Below are 16,701 nucleotides of genomic sequence, written 5' to 3'. Positions count from 1 at the left end.
CCTCATGGAGGGACAGTGTTTTTTAAATCGCTGTAACTCGGTCATTTCTCAGAATATTTGGAAAATAATTACATTTATGGAAAGCCACAGCCTTCCTCTCGCTCACGGTCATTTCGGTTTTCAGCTGGCATTCACTGTTAGCCCACAATTAGGGCCAGAACGAGACGTTGCGCGCTGCTGCTGAGAAGCACTTTTCTGCTGTCTGTGGCAGGCACCGTTGCTATGGTGGCCCATAGCAACCGCCCTTACACACGCGCAGGCATGGTCCCACGCACACACACAGACTCATTGGAGTGCCACACCCACCTTCACACCCAATACCTCCACAGAAGCTGCATTTCAGCCTGAAAATCACTTCAACCTCTCAGCTTCACACAGCCTTTAGAGCAGGGGTGTCAAACTCACTTCCAACACACCTGATTCAAATGATCGGGCTCGTTATCAGGCTTCTGCTGAGCTTGATGATGAGCCGATTATTTGAATCAGGTGTGTTGTAAGAAGGAAACATCGAGAACACGGAGGATAGTGGTCCTCCAGGAACTGAGTTAGACACCCCTGCTTTAGAGTAACTCCAATCCAAATTTTGACCAGGTGAGATCTTCCTGTCTCTTCCTTTCAAAATAAAAGCACAACACAATTTCAAAAAAAAGCCTGCGATGAACCGGAAAACACCAGTTTAACCTCTCAGCTTCATAGAGCCTTTCGAGCAGGGGTGTCAAACTCAGTTCCAACACACCTGATACAAATGATCAGGCTCGTTATCAGGCTTCTGCTGGGATTAATGATGAGCTGATTATTTCAATCAGGTGTGTTGTAAGAAGGAAACATCCAGAACACAGAGGATAGTGGACCTCCAGGAACTGAGTTTGACATCCCTGCTTTGGAGTAACTCCAATCCAAATGTTGACCAGGTGAGATCTTCCTGTCTCTTGCTTTCAAAATAAAAGCACGGAACAATTTCAAAATAAAAGCCTGCGATGAACCGGAAAACGCTAGTTAAACCTCTCAGTTTCACACAGTAACTCCAATCCAAATTTTGACCAGGTGAGATCTTCCTGTCTCTGAGTTTCAAAATAAAAGCACAGCACAATTTCTAAATAAAAGCCTGCGACAGGCTGGAAACGCCAGTTAAACCTCTCAGCTTCACACAGCCTTTAGAGTAACTCCAATCCAAATTTTGACCAGGTCTGATCTTCCTGTCTCTTCCTCTCAAAATAAAAGCACAGCACAATTTGCCTGTTAGACTTCTCAGCTTCACACAGCCTTTACAGTAACTCCAATCCAAATTTTGACCAGGTGAGATCTTCTTGCCTCTGCTGCGCTGCTCCGGACATGCACCCATCCCGAGCCCCTCCCACGATTTCCGCATCAGCGGGAATTGTCTAGTTAGGGGCTCGGGCTTCGGCACGAGCCACTCTCCTCTCCATTGCAAAGCAATGGGAGGAGAGTGGCTCGTGGCGAAGCCACGAGCCACTATTGTTCTCCTGTGAAAAAAGCGTCTATTATTATTAGGGGCTCGGGCTTCGGCACGAGCCACTCTCCTCTCCATTGCAAAGCAATGGGAGGAGAGTGGCTCGTGGCGAAGCCACGAGCCACTATTGTTCTCCTGTGGCGTTTATTATTATTCTCTTTTATTATTCTTCACGTTTCCGCCGTTTTTCGGTCGCTAACTCGTCCTAGGCCTTTGAGAAAACCAAAGCAAATTATATATCAAAACGTGCGGCTTCATCGGGAATCCCGGGCTATGACTTTTCTGAGAAATTCCTCATTTTTTCGCAGAATTATTCGCAAAAAACTGCGAAAAAAGTCCCATAGAAAATGAATGGGGAGTGAAAAAAATCGGCTCAAAAAATCCACTATTTTCAAAACGCCACTCCTTCGCCAGACGTTCACCTAGAAACTTCATTTAACCATCAAAACGCAGTGATTTTTCTTGTCTCCGCAGGAATGTATTTTATGTCAGGCTGAGATTTACAGTTTTTGATCAGTGAGTCCTCAAAAAAGTGAAAATTCTCAAAATCTGCTCTGGTTAGAGTGCGGCATGTCAGTTGGTAGAGTGGAGGAGAGGTGAAAAATCCGCCTGAAAATTTCACGATCGCATCGCTCTCACGACCAAACGATAAACGTTAGAGGAATAAAATTTGGTCAGATTGTAGACAAATTCCTTGGGATTCAAATGAATCCAAGTTTGAAGGACTAGCTCTTTCTGAAGGGAAATGGCAGGCAGCAGTTTAGACCAAAGTTGCACCGTTCTCCCCATTAGAACCAATGTAAACTGAATCATCTGCCTTATGGAGGGACAGTGTTTTTAAATCGCTGTAACTCGGTCATTTCTCACAATATTTGGAAAATAATTACATTTATGGAAAGCCACTGCCTTCCTCTCGCTCACGGTCATTTTAGTTTTCAGCTAGCATTCAAGGTTAGCCCACAATTAGCGCCAGAACGAGACGTTGCGCGCTGCTGCTGAGAAGCACTTTTCTGCTGTCTGTGGCAGGCACCGTTGCTATGGGGGCCCATAGCAACCGCCCTTACACACGCGCAGGCATGTTCGCACGCACACACACAGACTCATTGGTGTGCCACGCCCACCTTCACACCCAATACCTCCACAGGAGCTGGATTTGAGCCTGAAAATCAGTTCAACCTCTCAGCTTGACACAGCCTTTAGAGCAGGGGTGTCAAACTCAGTTCCAACACACCTGATTCAAATGATCAGACTCGTTATCAGGCTTCTGCTGAGCTTCATGATAGCTAATCATTTGAATCAGGTGTGTTGTAAGAAGGAAACATCTTGAACATAGAGGATCGTGGTCCTCCAGGAACTGAATTTGACACCTCTGCTTTAGAGTAACTCCAATCCAAATTTTGACCAGGTGAGATCTTCCTTTCTCTGCCTTTCAAAATAAAAGCACAGCACAATTTCAAAATAAAAGCCTGCGACAGACGGAAAACGCCAGTTAAACCTCTCAGCTTCACACAGCCTTTACTCTAATCCAATTTTTGACCAGGTGAGATCTTCCTGTCTCTGCCTTTCAAACGAAAAGCACAGCAAAATTTCCAAATAAAAGCCTATGACAGACTGGAAAGCGCCAGTTAAACCTCTCAGCTTCACACAGCCTTTACAGTAACTCCAATCCAAATTTTGACCAGGTGAGATCTTCCTGTCATTGACTTTCAAAATAAAAGCACAGCACAATTTCAAAATAAAAGCCTGCGACAGGCTGGCAACGCCAGTTCAACCTCTCAGCTTCACACAGCCTTTAGAGTAACTCCAATCTAAATTTTGAGCAGGTCCAATCTTCTTGTCTCTTCCTCTCAAAATAAAAGCACAGCACAATTTGCCTGTTAGACTTCTCAGCTTCACACAGCCTTGACAGTAACTCCAATCCAAATTTTGACCAGGTGAGATCTTCTTGCCTCTCGTGCGCTGCTCTGGACATGCACACATCCCGAGCCCCTCCCACGATTTCCGCGAGCGGGAATTGTCTAGTATTTCCATTACTACCCCAATATCATTTTTTCTTCACGTTTCCGCCGATTTTCGGTCGCTAACTCGTCCTAGGGCTTTGAGAAAACCAAAACAAATTATACATCAAAACGTGCGGCTTCATCGGGAATAGTGTGCTATGACTTTTCTAAGAAATTCGTCATTTTTTCGCAGAATTATTCGCAAAAAACTGCGAAAAAAGTCCCATAGGAAATGAATGGGGAGTGAAAAAAATCGGCTCAAAAAATCCACTTTCTTCCAAACGCCACTCCTTCGCCATACGTTCACCGAGAAACTTCATTTAACCATCAAAACGCAGTGATTTTTCTTGTCTTCGCAGGAATGTATTCTATGTCAGGCTGAGATTTACAGTTTTTGTTCAGTGAGTCCTCAAAAAAGTGAAAATTCTCAAAATCTGCTCTGGTTAGAGTGCGGTATGTCTGTTGGTAGAGTGGAGGAGAGGAGAAAAATCCGCCTTAAAATTTCCCGATCGCATCGCCCTCACGACCAAACCATAAATGTTAGGGGAATGAAATTTGGTCAGATTGTAGACAATTTTCCTGGGATTCAAATGAATCCAAGTTTGAAGACCAATCTCTTTCTGAAGGGAAATGGCAGGCAGCAGTTTAGACCAAAGTCGCACCGTTCTCCCCATTAGAACCAATGTAAACTGAATCATCTGGCTCATGGAGGGACAGTGTTTTTTTAAATCGCTGTAACTCGGTCATTTCTCACAATATTTGGAAAATAATTACATTCATGGAAAGCCACAGCCTTCCTCTCGCTCACGATCATGTCGGTTTTCAGTTAGCATTCACGGTTAGCCCACAGTTAGCGCCAGAACGAGACGTTGCGCGCTGCTGCTGAGAAGCACTTTTTGCTGTCTGTGGCAGGCACCGTTGCTATGGGGGCCCATAGCAACCGCCCTTACACACGCGCAGGCATGCTCCCACGCACACACACAGACTCATTGGAGTGCCACACCCACCTTCACACCCAATACCTACACAGAAGCTGCATTTCAGCCTGAAAATCAGTTCTACCTCTCAGCTTCACACAGCCTTTACAGCAGGGGTGTCAAGCTCAGTTCCAACACACCTGATTCAAATGATCAGGCTCGTTATCAGGCTTCGGCTGAGCTTAATGATAGCGAATCATTTGAATCAGGTGTGTTGTAAGAAGGAAACATCTAAAACATAGAGTATAGTGGACCTCCAGGAACTGAGTTTCACACCCCTGCTTTACAGTAACTCCATTCCAAGGTCAGATCTTCCTGTCTGTGCCTTTCAAAATAAAAGCACAGCACAATTTCAAAATAAAAGCCTGCGATGGGCCTGAAACCACCAGTTAAACCCCTCAGCTTCACACAGCCTTTACAGTAACTCCAATCCAAATTTTGACCAGGTGAGATCTTCTTGCCTCTCCTGCGCTGCTCCGGACATGCACCCATCCCGAGCCCCTCCCACGATTTCCGCACCAGCGGGAATTGTCTAGTTAGGGGCTCGGGCTTCGACACGAGCCACTCTCCTCTCCATTGCAAAGCAATGGGAGGAGAGTGGCTCGTGGCGAAGCCACGAGCCACTATTGTTCTCCTGTGAAAAAAGCGTTTATTAGGGGCTCGGGCTTCGACACGAGCCACTCTCCTCTCCATTGCAAAGCAATGGGAGGAGAGTGGCTCGTGGCGAAGCCACGAGCCACTATTGTTCTCCTGCTGCGTTTATCTTTATTCTTCACGTTTCCGCCGTTTTTTCGGTCGCTAACTAGTCCTAGGGCTTTGAGAAAACCAAAACAAATTATACATCAAAACGTGCGGCTTCATCGGGAATAGTGTGCTATGACTTTTCTAAGACATTCGTCATTTTTTCGCAGAATTATTCGCAAAAAACTGCGAAAAAAGTCCCATAGAAAATGAATGGGGAGTGAAAAAAATCGCCAGAAAAAATCCACTTTTTTCCAAACGCCACTGCTTCGTCATACGTTCACCTAGAAACTTCATTGAACCGTCAAAACGCAGTGATTTTTCTTGTCTCCACAGGAATGTATTTTATATCAGGCTGAGATTTACAGTTTTTGATCAGTGAGTCCTCAAAAAAGTGAAAATTCTCAAAATCTGCTCTGGTTAGAGTGCGGCATGTCAGTTGGTAGAGTGGAGGAGAGGAGAAAAATCCGCCTGAAAATTTCACGATCGCATCGCCCTCACGACCAAACGATAAATGTTAGGGGAATGAAATTTAGTCAGATTGTAGACAAATTTCCTGTGATTCAAATGAATCCAAGTTTGAAGGTCTAGCTCTTTCTGAAGTGAAATGGCAGGCAGCAGTTTAGACCAAAGTCGCACCGCTCTCTCCATAAGAACCAATGTAAACTGGATCATCTGCCTCATGGAGGGACAGTGTTTTTTAAATCGCTGTAACTCGGTCATTTCTCTCAATATTTGGAAAATAATCATATCTATGGATAGCCACGGCCTTCCTCTCGCTCACGGTCATTTCGGTTTTCAGCTAGCATTCACGGTTAGCCCACAGTTAGCGCCAGAACGAGATGTTGCGCGGTGCTGCTGAGAAGCACTTTTTTGCTGTCTGTGGCAGGCACCGTTGCTATGGGGGCCCATAGCAACCGCCCTTACACACGCGCAGGCATGTTCACACGCACACACACAGACTCATTGGTGTGCCACACCCACCTTCACACCCAATACCTCCACAGGAGCTGCATTTCAGCCTGAAAATCACTGAAACCTCTCAGCTTCACACAGCCTTTAGAGCAGTGGTGTCAAACTCAGTTCCAACACACCTGATTCAAATGATCAGGCTCGTTATCAGGCTTCTGCTGAGCTTAATGATAGCTAATCATTTGAATCAGGTGTGTTGGAAGAAGGAAACATGTACAACACAGAGGATAGTGGACCTCCAGGAACTGAATTAGACACACCTGCTATCGAGGAACTCCAATCCAAATATTGACCAGGTCAGATCTTCCTTTCTCTGTCTTTCAAAATAAAAGCACAGCACACTTTGAAAATAAAAGCCTTCCACACACCGGAAAACACCAGTTAAACCCCTCAGCTTCACACAGCCTTTACAGTAACTCCAATCCAAATGTTGACCAGGTGAGATCTTCCTGTCTTTGCATTTCAAAATAAAAGCACAGCAAAATTTCAAAATAAAAGCCTGTGAAAGACAGGAAATGCCAGTTAAACCTCTCAGCTTCACACAGCCTTTACAGTAACTCCAATCCAAATTTTGACCAGGTGAGATCTTCCTGTCTCTGCCTTTCAAAATAAAAGCACAGCAAAATTTCAAAATAAAAGCCTGTGAAAGACTGGAAATGCCAGTTAAACCTCTCAGCTTCACACAGCCTTTACAGTAACTCCAATCCAAATTTTGACCAGGTGAGATCTTCCTGTCTCTGCCTTTCAAAATAAAAGCACAGCACAATTTCAAAATAAAAGCCTGCAATGGACTGGAAACATCAGTTAAACCTCTCAGCTTCACACAGCCTTTACAATAACTCCAATCCAAATTGTGACCAGGTGAGATCTTCCTGTCTCTGCCTTTCAAAATAAAAGCACAGCACAATTTCAAAATAAAAGCCTGCGACGGACCAAAAAATACCCCTCTCCATCCCAGCTTCGGACATGCACCCATCCCGAGCCCCTCCCACGATTTCCGCACCAGCGGGAATTGTCTAGTCTTTTATTCACGTTTCCGCCGTTTTTCGGTCGCTAACTAGTCCTAGGGCTTTGAGAAAACCAAAACAAATTATATATCAAAACGTGCGGCTTCATCGGGAATAGTGTGCTATGACTTTTCTAAGACATTCGTCATTTTTTCGCAGAATTATTCGCAAAAAACTGCGAAAAAAGTCCCATAGAAAATGAATGGGGAGTGAAAAAAATCGCCAGAAAAAATCCACTTTTTTCCAAACGCCACTGCTTCGTCATACGTTCACCTAGAAACTTCATTTAACCATCAAAACGCAGGGATTTTTCTTGTCTCCGCAGGAATGTATTTTATGTCAGGCTGAGATTTATAGTTTTTCGTCAGTGAGTCCTCAAAAAAGTGAAAATTCTCAAAATCTGCTCTGGTTAGAGTGCGGCATGTCAGTTGGTAGAGTGGAGGAGAGGAGAAAAATCCGCCTGAAAATTTCACGATCGCATCGCCCTCACGACCAAACGATAAATGTTAGGAGAATGAAATTTGGTCAGATTGTAGACAATTTTCCTGGGATTCAAATGAATCCAAGTTTGAAGACCTAGCTCTTTCTGAAGTGAAATGGCAGGCAGCAGTTTAGACCAAAGTCGCACCGTTTTCTCCATAGGAACCAATGTAAACTGAATCATCTGGCTCATGGAGGGACAGTGTTTTTAAATCGCTGTAACTCGGTCATTTCTCACAATATTTGGAAAATAATTACATTTATGGAAAGCCACAGCCTTCCTCTCACTCACGGTCATTTCGGTTTTCAGCTAGCATTCACGGTTAGCCCACAGATAGCGCCAGAACGAGACGTTGCACGCTGCTGCTGAGAAGCACTTTTCTGCTGTCTGTGGCAGGCACCGTTGCTATGGGGCCCATAGCAACCGCCCTTACACACGCGCAGGCATGGTCGCAGGCACACACACAGACTCATTGGAGTGCCACACCCACCTTCACACCCAATACCTCCACAGGAGCTGCATTTCAGCCTGAAAATCAGTTCAACCTCTCAGCTTCACACAGCCTTTAGAGCAGGGGTGTCAAACTCAGTTCCAACACACCTGATTCAAATGATCAGGCTCGTTATCAGGCTTCTGCTGAGCTTGATGATGAGCTGATTATTTGAAACAGGTGTGTTGGAAGAGGGAAACATCTAAAACATAGAGGATAGTGGACCTCCAGGAACAGAGTTTGACACCCCTGCTTTAGAGTAACTCCAATCCAAATGTTGACCAGGTGAGATCTTCCTGTCTTTCCCTTTCAAAATAAAAGCACAGCATAATTCCAAAAGAAAAGCCTGCGATGGGCCTGAAAACACCAGTTAAACCTCTCAGCTTCACACAGCCTTTACAATAACTCCAATCCAAATTTTGACCAGGTGAGATCTTCCTGTCTCTGCCTTTCAAAATAAATGCACAGCACAATTTCTAAATAAAAGCCTGCGACAGACTGGAAATGCCAGTTAAACCTCTCAGCTTTACACAGCTTTTTGAGCAGGGGTGTCAAACTCAGTTCCAACACACCTGATTCAAATGATCAGGCTCGTTATCAGGCTTCTGCTGAGCTTAATGATGAGCTGATCATTTGAATCAGGTGTGTTGTAAGAAGGAAACATCTAGAACACAGAGGATAGTGGTCCTCCGGGAACTGAGTTTGACAACCCAGCTTTACAGTAACTCCAATCCAAATTTTGACCAGGTGAGATCTTCCTGTCTCTGCCTTTCAAAATAAAAGCACAGCACAATTTGCCAGTTAAACCTCTCAGCTTCACACAGCCTTTACAGTAACTCCAATCCAAATTTTGACCAGGTGAGATCTTCCTTTTCTCTGCCTTTCAAAATAAAAGCACAGCAAAATTTCAAAATAAAAGCCTGCTACAGACTGGAAACGCCACTTAAACCTCTCAGCTTCACACAGCCTTTACAGGAACTCCAATCCAAATTTTGACCAGGTCAGATCTTCCTGTCTCTGCCTTTCAAAATAAAAGCACAGCAATATTTCAAAATAAAAGCCTGCGATGAACCGGAAAACGCCAGTTAAACCTCTCAGCTTCACAGAGCCTTTACTCCAATCCAAATTTTAACCAGGTCTGATCTTCCTGTCTCTGCCTTTCAAAATAAAAGCACAGCACAATTTCAAAATAAAAGCCTGCAACAGACCAAAAAAATGCCAGTTAAACCTCTCAGCTTCACACAGCCTTTAGAGTAACTCCAATCCAAATTTTGAACAGATGAGATCTTCCTGTCTCTGCCTTTCAAAATAAAAGCACAGCACAATTTCAAAATAAAAGCCTGCAACGGACAGGAAAACGCCGTTTAAAGCTCTCAGCTTCACACAGCCTTTACAGTAATTCCAATCCAAATTTTGACCAGGTGACATTGACCAGGTGAGACCTTCCTTTCCCTGCCTTTCAAAATAAAAGCACTGCACAATTTCAAAATAATAGCCTGGGACTGACCAAAAAAATACCCCTCTCCTGCCCAGTTCCGGACATGCACACATCCCGAGCCCCTCCCACGATTTCCGCACCAGCGGGAATTGTCTAGTTAGGGGCTCGGGCTTCGACACGAGCCACTCTCCTCTCCATTGCAAAGCAATGGGAGGAGAGTGGCTCGTGGCGAAGCCACGAGCCACTATTGTTCTCCTGTGAAAAAAGCGTTTATTAGGGGCTCGGGCTTCGACACGAGCCACTATTGTTCTCCTGTGAAAAAAGCGTCTATTATTATTATTATTATTCCTAACGTTTCCGCCGTTTTTCGGTCGCTAACTCGTCCCAGGCCTTTGAGAAAACCAAAGCAAATTATATATCAAAACGTGCGGCTTCATCGGGAATCCCGGGCTATGACTTTTCTAAGAAATTCGTCATTTTTTCGCAGAATTATTCGCAAAAAACTGCGAGAAAAGTCCCATAGAAAATGAATGGGGAGTGAAAAAAATCGGCTCAAAAAATCCACTTTTTTCCAAACGCCACTGCTTCGCCATACGTTCACCTAGAAACTTCATTTAGCCATCAAAACGCAGTGATTTCTCTTGTCTCCGCAGGAATGTAGTTTATGTCAGGCTGAGATTTACAGTTTTTCATCAGTGAGTCCTCAAAAAAGTGAAAATTCTCAAAATCTGCTCTGGTTAGAGTGCGGCATGTCAGTTGGTAGAGTGGAGGAGAGGAGAAAAATCCGCCTGAAAATTTCACGACCGAATCGCCCTCACGACCAAACCATAAATGTTAGGGGAATGAAATTTTGTCAGATTGTAAACAATTTTCCTGGGATTCAAATGAATCCAAGTTTGAAGACCTCGCTCTTTCTGAAGTGAAATGGCAGGCAGCAGTTTAGACCAAAGTCGCACCGTTCTCTCCATAGGAACCAATGTAAACTGAATCCTCTGGCTCATGGAGGGACAGTGTTTTTTAAATCGCTGTAACTCGGTCATTTCTCACAATATTTGGACAACAATTACATTTATGGAAAGCCACGGCCTTCCTCTCGCTCACGGTCATTTCGGTTTTCAGCTAGCGTTCACGGTTAGCCCACAATTAGCGCCAAAATGAGACGTTGCGCGCTGCTGCTGAGAAGCACTTTTCTGCTGTCTGTGGCAGGCACCGTTGCTATGGGGGCCCATAGCAACCGCCCTTACACACGCGCAGGCATGGTGGCACGCACACACACAGACTCATTGGAGTGCCACACCCACCTTCACGCCCAATACCTCCACAGGAGCTGCATTTCAGCCTGAAAATCAGTTAAACCTCTCAGCTTCACACAGCCTTTAGAGCAGGGGTGTCAAACTCAGTTCCAACACACCTGATTCAAATGATCAGGCTCGTTATCAGGCTTCTGCTGAGCTTAATGATCAGCTGATTATTTGAATAAGGTGTGCTGGAAGAGGGAAACATATAAAACATAGAGGATAGTGGACCTCCAGGAACTGAGTTTGACACCCCTGGTTTGGAGTAACTCCAATCCAAATTTTGACCAGGTGAAATCTCCCTGTCTTTGCCTTTCAAAATGAAAGCAGGGCACAATTTCATAATAAAAGCCTGCGAAAAACAAGAAATGCCAGTTAAACCTCTCAGCTTCATACAGCCTTTATAGTAACTCCAATCCAAATTTTGACCAGGTGTGATCTTCCTGTCACTGACTTTCAAAATAAAAGCACAGCACAATTTCAAAATAAAAGCCTGAGACAGACTGGAAATGCCAGTTAAACCTCTCAGCTTAACACAGCCTTTATAGTAACTCCAATCCAAATGTTGACCAGGTGAGATCTTCAGGTCTCTGCCTTTCAAAATTACTTTACAACACAATTTGCCAGTTAAACCTCTCAGCTTCACACAGCCTTTTGAGTAACTCCAATCCAAATTTTGACCAGGTGAGATCTTCTTGTCTCTGCCTTTCAAAATAAAAGCACAGCACAATTTCAAAATAAAAGCCTGCGACAGACTGGAAACACCAGTTAAACCTCTCAGCTTCACACAGCCTTTACAGTAACTCCAATTGAAATTTTGACCAGGTGAGATCTTCTTGTCTTTGCCTTTCAAAATAAAAGCACAGCACAATTTCTAAATAAAAGCCTGCGACAGACTGGAAACGCCAGTTAAACCTCTCACCTTCACACAGCCTTTAGAGTAAATATGCCTATCCCATGCTGCTCCGGACATGCACACATCCCGAGCCCCTCCCACGATTTCCGCACCAGCGGGAATTGTCTAGTTAGGGGCTCGGGCTTCGACACGAGCCACTCTCCTCTCCATTGCAAAGCAATGGGAGGAGAGTGGCTCGTGGCTTCGCCACGAGCCACTATTGTTCTCCTGTGAAAAAAGCGTTTATTATTCTTCACGTTTCCGCCGTTTTTCGGTCGCTAACTAGTCCTAGGGCTTTGAGAAAACCAAAACAAATTATACATCAAAACGTGCGGCTTCATCGGGAATCCCGGGCTATGACTTTTCTAAGAAATTCGTCATTTTTTCGCAGAGTTATTCGCAAAAAACTGCGAAAAAAGTCCCATAGAAAATGAATGGGGAGTGAAAAAAATCGCCAGAAAAAATCCACTTTTTTCCAAACGCCACTGCTTCGTCATACGTTCACCTAGAAACTTCATTTAACCATCAAAACGCAGGGATTTTTCTTGTCTCCACAGGAATGTATTTTATGTCAGGCTGAGATTTATAGTTTTTCGTCAGTGAGTCCTCAAAAAAGTGAAAATTCTCAAAATCTGCTCTGGTTAGAGTGCGGCATGTCAGTTGGTAGAGTGGAGGAGAGGAGAAAAATCCGCCTGAAAATTTCACGATCGCATCGCCCTCACGACCAAACGATAAATGTTAGGAGAATGAAATTTGGTCAGATTGTAGACAATTTTCCTGGGATTCAAATGAATCCAAGTTTGAAGACCTAGCTCTTTCTGAAGGGAAATGGCAGGCAGCAGTTTAGACCAAAGTCGCACCGTTCTCCCCATAAGAACCAATGTAAACTGAATCATCTGGCTCATGGAGGGACAGTGTTTTTTAAATCGCTGTAACTCGGTCATTTCTCTCAATATTTGGAAAATAATCATATCTATGGATAGCCACAGCCTTCCTCTCGCTCACGGTCATTTTAGTTTTCAGCTCGCATTAACGGTTCGCCCACAATTAGCGCCAGAACGAGACGTTGCGCGGTGCTGCTGAGAAGCACTTTTCTGCTGTCTGTGGAAGGCACCGTTGCTATGGGGGCCCATAGCAACCGCCCTTACACACGCGCAGGCATGCTCGCACGCACACACACAGACTCATTGGTGTGCCACACCCACCTTCACACCCAATACCTCCACAGGAGCTGCATTTCAGCCTGAAAATCACTGAAACCTCTCAGCTTCACACAGCCTTGAGAGCAGGGGTGTCAAACTCAGTTCCAACACACCTGATTCAAATGATCAGGCTCGTTATCAGGCTTCTGCTGAGCTTAATGATGAGCTGATTATTTGAATCAGGTGTGTTGGAAGAGGGAAACATCTAAAACATAGAGGATAGTGGACCTCGAGGAACTGAGTTTGACACCCCTGCTTTAGAGTAACTCCAATCCAAATGTTGACCAGGTGAGATCTTCATGTCTTTCCCTTTCAAAATAAAAGCACAGCACAATTTCAAAATAAAAGCCTGTGATGGGCCTGAAAACACCAGTTAAACCTCTCAGCTTCACACAGCCTTTACAATAACTCCAATCCAAATTTTGACCAGGTGAGATCTCCCTGTCTCTGTCTTTCAAAATAAAAGCACAGCACAATTTCTAAAAAAAAGCCTGCGATGGGCCTGAAAACACCAGTTAAACCTCTCAGCTTCACACAGCCTTTACTCCAATCCAAAGTTTAACCAGGTCTGATCTTCCTGTCTCTGGCTTTCAAAATAAAAGCACAGCAGAATTTCAAAATAAAAGCCTGCAACAGACCAAAAAATGCCAGTTAAACCTCTCAGCTTCACACAGCTTTCAGAGTAACTCCAATCCAAATTTTGACCAGGTGAGGTCTTCCTGTCTCTGCCTTTCAAAATAAAAGCACAGCACAATTTCAAAATAAAAGCCTGCGACAGACTGGAAATGCCAGTTAAACATCTCAGCTTCACACAGCCTTTAGAGTATCTCCAATCCAAATTTTGACCAGGTGAGATCTTCCTGTCTCTGCCTTTCAAAATTACTTTACAGCACAATTTGCCAGTTAAACCTCTCAGCTTCACACAGCCTTTTGAGTAACTCCAATCCAAATTTTGACCAGGTGAGATCTTCTTGTCTCTGCCTTTCAAAATAAAAGCACAGCACAATTTCAAAATAAAAGCCTGCGACAGACTGGAAACACCAGTTAAACCTCTCAGCTTAACTCAACCTTTACAGTAACTCCAATCCAAAGTTTGACCAGGTGAGATTTTCCTGTCTCTGCCTTTCAAAATAAAAGCACAGCACAATTTCAAAATAAAAGCCTGTGACGGACCAAAAAATACCCCTCTCCTGCCCAGCTCCGGACATGCACACATCCCGAGCCCCTCCCACGATTTCCGCACCAGCGGGAATTGTCTAGTTATTATTAGGGGCTCGGGCTTCGACACGAGCCACTCTCCTCTCCATTGCAAAGCAATGGGAGGAGAGTGGCTCGTGGCGAAGCCACGAGCCACTATTGTTCTCCTGCTGCGTTTATCTTTTATTAGGGGCTCGGGCTTCGGCACGAGCCACTCTCCTCTCCATTGCAAAGCAATGGGAGGAGAGTGGCTCGTGGCGAAGCCACGAGCCACTATTGTTCTCCTGCTGCGTTTATTATTATATTTTCTTCACGTTTCCGCCATTTTTCGGTCGCTAACTCGTCCTAGGGCTTTGAGAAAATCAAAACAAATTATATATCAAAACGTGCGGCTTCATCGGGAATCCCGGGCTATGACTTTTCTAAGAAATTTGTCATTTTTTCGCAGAATTATTCGCAAAAAACTGCGACAAAAGTCCCATAGAAAATGAATGGGGACTGAAAAAAATCGGTTGAAAAAATCCACTTTATTCCAAACGCCACTGCTTCGCCATACGTTCACCTAGAAATTTCATTTAACCATCAAAACGCAGTGATTTTTCTTGTCTCCGCAGGAATGTATTTTATGTCAGGCTGACATTTACAGTTTTTGATCAGTGAGTCCTCAAAAAAGTGAAAATTCTCAAAATCTGCTCTGGTTAGAGTGCGTGATGTCAGTTGGTAGAGTGGAGGAGAGGAGAAAAATCCGCCTGAAAATTTCACGATCGCATCGCCCTCACGACCATACGATAAATGGTAGGGGAATGAAATTTGGTCAGATTGTAGACAAATTTCCTGGGATTCAAATGAATCCAAGTTTGAAGACCCAGCTCTTTCTGAAGTGAAATGGCAGGCAGCAGTTTAGACCAAAGTCGCACCGTTCTCTCCATAGGAACCAATGTAAACTGAATCATCTGTCTCATGGAGGGACAGTGTTTTTTAAATCGCTGTAACTCGGTCATTTCTCACAATATTTGGAAAATAATTACATTTATGGTTAGCCACAGCCTTCCTCTCGCTCATGGTCATTTTGGTTTTCAGCTAGCACTCACGGTTAGCCCACAGTTAGCGCCAGAACGAGACGTTGCGCGCTGCTGCTGAGAAGCACTTTTCTGCTGTCTGTGGCAGGCACCGTTGCTATGGGGGCCCATAGCAACCGCCCTTACACACGCGCAGGCATGTTCACACGCACACACACAGACTCATTGGTGTGCCACGCCCACCTTCACACCCAATACCTCCACAGGAGCTGCATTTCAGCCTGAAAATCAGTTAAACCTCTCAGCTTCACACAGCCTTTAGAGCAGGGGTGTCAAACTCAGTTCCAACACACCTGATTCAAATGATCAGGCTCATTATCAGGCTTCAGCTGGGATTAATGATGAGCTGATTATTTGAATCAGGTGTGTTGTAAGAAGGAAACATCTAGAACACAGAGGATAGTGGACCTCCAGGAACTGAGTTTGACACCACTGCTTTACAGTAACTCCAATCCAAATTTTGACCGGGTGAGACCAATCCGTCTCTGCCTTTCAAAATAAAAGCACAGCAAAATTTCAAAATAAAAGCCTGTGACGGACTGGAAACGCCAGTTAAACCTCTCAGCTTCATACAGCCTTTAAAGTAACTCCAATCTAAATTTTGACCAGGTGAGATCTTCCTGTCTCTGCCTTTCAAAATAAAAGCACAGCACAATTTCAAAATAAAAGCCTGCGACGGACTGGAAACGCCAGTTCAACCTCTCAGCTTCACACAGCCTTTACAGCAGGGGTGTCAAACTCACTTCCAACACACCTGATTCAAATGATCAGGCTCGTTATCAGGCTTTTGCTGAGCTTAATGATAGTGTATCATTTGAATCAGGTGTGTTGTAAGAAGGAAACATCTAGAACACAGAGGATAGTGGTCCTCCAGAAACTGAGTTTGACACCCCTGCTTTAGAGTAACTCCAATCCAAATGTTGACCAGGTGAGATCTTCCTGTCTTTCACTTTCAAAATAAAAGCACAGCACAATTTCAAAATAAAAGCCTGCGATGGGCCTGAAAACACCAGTTAAACCTCTCAGCTTCACACAGCCTTTAGAGCAGGGGTGTCAAACTCAGTTCCAACACACCTGATTCAAATGATCAGGCTCGTTATCAGGCTTCTGCTGAGCTTGATGATGAGCTGATTATTTGAATCAGGTGTGTTGGAAGAAGGAAAGATCTAGAACATAGAAGATAGTTGACCTCCAGGAACTGACTTTGACACACCTGCTTTAGAGTAACTCCAATCCAAATGTTGACCAGGTGAGATCTTCCTTTCTTTGCCTTTCAAAATAAAAGCACAGCACAATTTCAAAATAAAAGCCTTCGACGGACTGAAAACGCCAGTTAAACCTCTCAGCTTCACACAGCCTTTACAATAACTCCAGTCCAAATTTTGACCAGGTGAGATCTTCCCATCTCTGCCTTTCAAAATAAAAGCACAGCACAATTTTAAAATAAAAGCCTGTG

General features: G+C 44.3%; 1 long non-coding RNA gene across 2 annotated transcripts in view; it reads right to left on the bottom strand.

The window, feature by feature from the left end:
- The window catches only part of LOC127531378 (uncharacterized), a 124,107-nt gene extending 107,607 nt beyond the window's left edge, over positions 1-16,500 (bottom strand). For both annotated transcript variants that reach the window (XR_007938431.1, XR_007938430.1), the window contains exon 1: positions 16,320-16,500. This is a non-coding gene — a long non-coding RNA (uncharacterized LOC127531378). The remainder of the gene's footprint in view (positions 1-16,319) is intronic.
- Between the last annotated feature and the right edge of the window lie 201 nt (positions 16,501-16,701).

Source organism: Acanthochromis polyacanthus, chromosome 20 (assembly GCF_021347895.1).
Source record: "Acanthochromis polyacanthus isolate Apoly-LR-REF ecotype Palm Island chromosome 20, KAUST_Apoly_ChrSc, whole genome shotgun sequence".
Taxonomy (NCBI): domain Eukaryota; kingdom Metazoa; phylum Chordata; class Actinopteri; family Pomacentridae; genus Acanthochromis; species Acanthochromis polyacanthus.
The sequence above is the reverse complement of the archived record's forward strand: the minus strand, read 5'-3'. Positions and strand labels throughout refer to the sequence as shown.